Genomic DNA, 7,135 nt, shown 5'->3' with positions numbered 1-7,135 from the left:
TGTTTGTCGGAGTTATCCATCGAAAGCTCAGACGCTTTCCTTTTCCAGGGCGACTCGGCCGAAGTTGCCTTTGATTGGTTCAAAACCAACAACCAGCTAGGGGGTTCACTCTGTTGGTTCTCCATGCTGGGTACTGCAAAGAAGAAATAGTAAAATAAAGTCATTAAATGCAATATAACAAATATATATGTACGGATCTGGCGAAAGTAATCCATACTTAGTTCAGCATCACCGCGGCTTTAAAAGAAGGGATACGACACTAGCATGCTTATGCGATTGAAGGTATGTACCAATGGCAATAGCACTGTCGACATCCTAAGGGCTTAAATCAGTTTCTTTGAAGCGGTAGCTCAAAGGGGGAAGTTGATAATGGTCAAATGACCAGTGCAAGGGAAATTTTCCCTCTACATTCTCGGCACCACAGTTATCAACAAACCATACACTCTTACCAGGATGTGAAAAAACTTTAAAGAATTTGTCTTTAAAGTTCTTGAAAGAATCGGTATAAACTCGGAAAAGTTTGTGACCAGGGATATCCTGAATGGTAATTCAGCCTTTTCGTTCTGCTGGTTCACGGCCAGTTCGAGGGGTAATCACTTGAAAAAAGAAAAAGAAAACACAAACAGAAGCAGGAAGAGTAAGGTAAGCGCAAAAACGCTCAAAAGCCTTAATAAAACCCCAACCATTGGGATGAAGTTGGGTGGGGACTATCTGAAGGTGGTTCAAAAGATCTATTTGAAACTCGGTCAAAGGAAACCGGACGCCAAGCTGAGTTATGACATCCCGGTAAAAGAAAAAGAAATGGGGCTCTCCTGAACTCCCACTAGAACAAACTGGCTCGTCCTCCTGCGGGGGGACTATATCGTAGTTCTCTAACTTCCCAACAGGAAGACCCGCCACATCATCTAGACCTATCTCGAAAGCAGTATTTAAAACCTCATAAGTCACCTAGCGAAATTGGGATACTAAAGAGGTGGGAGGATGTGGGGGATATGCTTCAGTAGAACTCGACTCTTCTACTACCTCTGAAGGAGGAGATGCCATAAAACTTAAAACAAAGAAAAGAACTGGATCAGAAGAAAATGGGAATACCTGAATCAAAAATGCTATCAGAAGAATCACTAGAGGATGACAAAGTCAGCATATCAGAGATCATGATTGGGTCATCTGCCCCACTAGATGCAGAGGTAGATCCTGAAAAATCTCCATGCCGGCAGCTAGCTAAAGTACACTCGGCCAGAGAGTCACATCCTTGCTCGATAAGCTTGGAACTCAAGTAAACAAAAGAATAACAAGGAACACTCTTTTGGAGAGGGGAAGAAAGACCGAAATCCCGGACGGTGGATGTTGCGTAAAATCGGCAAGTGCACCGATCGTACCAAGTAATAAAAGGGTAAGTAGAGATCGTCTCCACGAAGATTGAGGCACCGAAATTATTTTAACTATTCCTTTCTTGTTGGATGAATAAAAGTGGTTTTGAGAATATTTATGATTGTGAAAATTGAGAATAATTCAAAACTTGTGAATAATTCAAAGATGATTTTGAGAACTTACGAATAAAAGATTAAGATTGAGAAAATATTTAAAAGAATATTGCAGTAAAAGACGCCAACACCTTTCTGATCCCCACCTTGCAATATTAATTAATGTTTCCATTTAATTACCCATTGATCAAACAATTCACCATCTATTAATTGATTGGTTAAGCCTTATTTCCTTAGTCATCTTAACCTTATTAACCCTATTAGAATCCTAATCCCTTAGAAATCCTTTTTCAAGTTAAGCCTTTAAACCAGTGAATTTTCTACGTATGCAATTCATGTAGCCTATCCCTAGTGCGTACATCAACAGTTATTTTACCCTCTGTCAGGAACTAGAATTTCAATATTCCTATTGAAAACCCTAACCCTCGCAATCCTAATAGAGTGATCGGTTCTAGAAGAATTATAAGATGAAGAACAGGATAAAATAAATGCAATTGAAACAATTAAATATAAAAATTAACCAAACTACAAGGGGTTCACATCAAGGGTTGTGACCCTTACCACAATAATAAAAGACTAGCCAGACATATTCATGTCTGACAATTCTAAGTATTGAAAAGAATTCATAAAATAAAATAATAACCAAAAGAATGGAAAGAAGAAATCTTGAAGCTTCAGTCACCAAGAGCTTGCTCCGATTCCTGTTGTTCGCAATTTCTCCCGTGCAAAAAGGTTATGTTCTCTTGAGGTCTGAGTCTCTATTTATAGAGTCTTTGACCTTGTGTAGAATCTTGATTTATTCCTTGTCGTAATCTCAGTGTGATCTGTCTCTGATTTAAAACAGGATTTGATGCTGATTTGTCCGCGCCTCCCACGCCACTAGCGCGGCTTCCACGTTGTGAGCGTGGGAGTTTTGTTCAGAATACTGGAGCACCCCGCAACTAGCGTGGGTTCCACGCCAACAGCGTGGTTTGCATGAAGGTCTGGCGCTACTAGCGTCAGTGCCACGCTAGTAGCGTGGAAGTTGCTGCTTGATTTTGATCTCTGGCGCTACTAGCATGAGTCCCACGCTAGTAGCGTGGATGCCTCTGTGTGAAAAGTTCCTTCCACGCTTCCAGCGCTATACCCACGCTCTCAGCGTAAGCCTTCAGTTTAGCAATTTCCTTTTTAGCTCCAGTTTGTCTGTTTTTCCTACGAAATCAACACAAAATCAGTTGTGCAATCTTTGATTGAGATTTTAACAAATCAACAGTAATTATTGCCTTTTTACTTATGATTAATCAACATTCTTTCTCTTTTTGGCTTAGGTTTACCCATATGCTGGATGCATATCAGTGGACGAACAACCAGGGTGAATTATAGGTCGGCTAAAAGACTCAGGCCCAGGTTGGGGAAAGTGATGAGAAACACGTCTGCTCGGAGTAGGACGACCCCTACCCTAGCTTGATAAACCTCTACCCCGGGGGGCCATAACTCTCTATTAGACAACCCGAACCTTCTCCGAGATCTACCGCCATGGTAACTGCGAATTATGGCTTCCCGTTTTTACTCTTCCGTCCTTGGAATCCCACAAAGCCAGAAACGGGCACCAGGGGAAATCTTTTCCAAAAAAGCATATTCTTCTTCCTTCTCCCCCTTACAACACAAAGCTGAAGAAGGAGGGGTTTTCCCCCTCATTTGGTTAAAAAACTAAATGACACTAAAATTTGAAATAACAAAGAAGGACAACGAAGGCAAGGTGATGAACACCAAGATGCCAGAAAGGAAGCAGTACGCGACCAACTAAAAGTATAGATCGTTGGTACAACGAGAATACAAAGGAAATCAACACAATGGCGTATACTGGGCAAAGAGTTCAAGATTGTAAAAGCATGCTCAGAATCAGATGGCTAAACGCAAGCATCTCAAATAGAAGCAAAAAAAAAAACCAAAGGCAAGTGAAATACCTGACGAAAGTGATGAACTTGCAAGAATATGGAGGAATTCGTTTGAGACGCTGACGCTCAAAGGAACTCAGTTTCTGCACAATGCTCTGAAGGAAAACAAAAACGCATAATATGAGATGAAGGCTTATATAGGCATAAGCAGTGACCACTGGGGTTACGAATGGCAAAGGTCAGGGCTACCAAAGTCATTGCACTTGTAAGAGATAACCGCAGCAATCATGGGTGGAAATCGCAATAGTCATAGGTGGTAACCGCAGTAATCATGGGTGGTAACCGCAACAGTCGGGAATGGCAAAGGTTAGGGTCACCAGTGCCATTTCACTTCAAAAGCAATAATTAGACACCTGAAACAACGCTGCTAATAAATGTGCACGAAACGCGAAAATGGCATAAAACAGCTGCGGCACACTAAAGCACGCGAACAATAGCACGTGTCAGAATGGAATGAGCACCACTCATAAACCGACAAATGAGACTGAATACATGCACATAAAACTCTCAACCGGGTTAAACGCTGATGCTTGGGGGCAACTCGCCAGTTGAATCCCAACTACTCAAGCACGTTCATTACTCGGTTGCCTATGCAAAGTATCTCGCCGGATTCATGCATAACTCGCCGTCCATGTAACCAGTCAGGAAAAAAGATTCCCAGTTCCAAAAGAAATTCAAGACATGTGTGTAAGGTATGATGCTTGGGGGCAACTCGCCAAATGGATCCAACCTACTCAAGCACATCCCAAACTCGGCATAGGGATACATGAAACGTTTTCCCGGGTTCATGCTCAACCCGCCGAGATAAGGGGAAATGAGGACCCCAATTGGAAAGCACCCACATCAAAGAATACGCAAGTGAGTTTGCAAAAACTCAAACACACTCAGCCTAGCAAAAAACTTGAAGAGACGCACAAGCAAATTCACCCCGGCAACCCGGATGCCCAGATAGCCTGGCTGAGGGGCAACTGTTATGGACCCGTATAAGGGGCCTATTAAGTGACAAGCCCAATATGGGGCTATCTAAGATGTAAATCTAATGTAATCACGGATAGATATCCCTCAAGGATACTAATCCTAATACGACAGCATAGCAAGCAGGCCTGGGCCCTTATCAGAGGCACCAAAGGTCCATCCACACTACCCACAGGTAACCTCTATAAATACAAGGTAAATCCTAAAGGTACGTTACGCTCTCTCTCTTACTGTTATGTTGTCACTGTGCGCACGCACACCCCATTGGCTAACGTCATGAATAGTATTCTGTGCACAGTGATCTGCTTGACTCAAGGGTATCTCTTTCATAGATACCTTGGAGATTGCACTAGATCCAAAAGTAACATACCAACCTATTGGGCTGGATATCTCTGTCCCAAGGATAGAACAGATCCAATCAAATTTTATTTGATTTGGATTGGATAAGTTTTTAATTTTTCGAAAAGTCTAAAATTTTAGCTATATAAATCGCTAGCTATATCAAAATGAAGCCATACAAAATTACAACCCACTAGAAAATTCAACTGTTCAAGGGACGAATGGAAGAGGTGAGTTAGTGTCGGCTTGTCGCACAGAGGAAACATAACAGATGGCAAAAACGCGATGGAGGGAGCCTCTGGAACCATAAAGTGATTGAATTGAAATACAACTGTGGGACAAGTATTGTAAAAAATATTTGTATTCTGTTTGTTCTAATTTTGAAAAATGGTATTGTAAGAACTGCGAGAAACATTGGGATGATTATCATCCAAAGTAAGTTATTGTCCTCAACGTGTTTTGAATCTTAAGATTTCAATGACAGAGTATTGTGCATTTCACTTAAACCTTTGTGATGCGTAACTAAATAGCCAATGTTAATGTCTGGCAAATTCAATATTCAAGTGAGGGTTGTGGATAACACAAATTTTGCATCTTTTCTTCTGTTCGATAGAGACTATGTTGCTTTTCTGAGAATGAATGCTGCTAATTTATGCGAGCAACATTTCAAAAGGGTCTGATTCTAATTCCTCCGCATTTTCTGTTCACTGAGGTTCCTTTAAGAAAAATTAATTAATTAAATTAACTTTGTATAATATATTGATGCAGGGTAGTGATTTAGATCATTATTCAGAAGAACTTAACGTTCTTAATGGAAAATTCATGTTATTTAAAGTCAATGGAAAAAAAAAGAATTCAGAATCATTATTCACTTAGGTTCCTTTAAGAAAAATTAATTAATTAATATATTAAAGGATTCTGCTATATAAATTTATACTATATGATGGTCACAACAAAGAACTAAAAATGTTATAACGTATAGTATAAGCTTATACTATCAGACCTTATATATCACACCAAACAAGCCCTAAAACCACCAAATTCTAAAATATGAAAGGAGATGAGGTATAATGCACACAACCTGATTCCTACAACAACTTTGAAATCCTCCTCCAACGAACATTTTATATATTTCCAAAAATCAAAATGTGAGTGACTGTGAGGAGCCAAATGCACTTGAATCAATCAACATTAAATTTCAAGTCATTCATTTCATGTTAAAGACACTAAGAAAATGTAATCCCCCCGCATGCTGAGTTCCTAGGTGAAATAAATACTAAGAAAAATGAACCAAATCATTTTGTTTTGGAAAATTACAAACTGAAACAATACTATTAATTAATGGTCTTTTGTTTGAAGAAAATCACAAGTGAAACTAGCGAGAAAAGAAGACATTTACCATGATAAATCCATGTCTCAAGGTCAAAATTTTACATTGGTGGGATATTTTGACGTTGGCTATATGTCTTATCCACATATTGCTACAGAGACTAGATATATGTTCCGTTGTGGAGGTACTGTAATTTCATGGAAGTCTGTAAAATTAAATATAGTTGATACTTCCTCAAATCACTTTGAAATTATTGCATTGTATGAAACTGCTCGAGAATGTGTTTGGTTAAGATCTTTGAAAGAACACATTAAAGTTTCATGTGGTTTACCCACGATTAATAATCCCCCATTGTCCTTTTTGAAGAAAATACAACTTGCATTGCACAAATGAATGATGGGTATATTAAAAGTGATAGGACTAAACATATTTCTCCAAAGTTCTTTTACCCACATGAACTCTAAAAGAATGATGAAATAAATATCCATCAGGTTCGCTCTAGTGATAATCTTGCAGATTTATTCACTAAATCCCTGCCTACTTCCACATTTAAGAAATTTGTATGTGGAATAGGTATGTACAAACTTAATAAGTTAGTTTCATCAGGGGGAGCAAATTAATTATTTCATACTTTAAGGATAGAGCCCTGAAGGCATAATTATGTATTATTTTTCCTTTGTTAAGTTTGTTTCCTACAAGATTTTTCTTAGCTAGAGGTTTTTAATGAGGATGATTTTGCGATGTTTGATAGCGTATGTCATGTACTCTTTTTCCTTCACTGGTTTTTTTCCCCATTGGGTTTTTCTAGCAAGGTTTTAATGAGGCATAGACTTAGCGCAGTAGTATCCAAGGGGGAATGTTACAAATGGACATTACTACATTTTATGGGAGATTAAGTGTATTGTTACCGTAGAATATATAGATGAAGAGCTTGTATTCTTCCTCCACCTTCGTCTATATATAGAGGTGGTATGACTTGTATTCTTTTACACCGAATAATACAATATCTGACTTGTTCTCTTTTTCTCTCTATCTTATAATTTCTTCCTATTTGTCTTGTAAGTTTCTTT

The sequence above is a fragment of the Gastrolobium bilobum genome, unplaced genomic scaffold, assembly GCF_033153095.1.
Source record: "Gastrolobium bilobum isolate Gb01-03AN ecotype WA unplaced genomic scaffold, APGP_CSIRO_Gbil_v1 utg20955, whole genome shotgun sequence".
Taxonomy (NCBI): domain Eukaryota; kingdom Viridiplantae; phylum Streptophyta; class Magnoliopsida; order Fabales; family Fabaceae; genus Gastrolobium; species Gastrolobium bilobum.
This window is presented reverse-complemented; position numbering follows the sequence as displayed.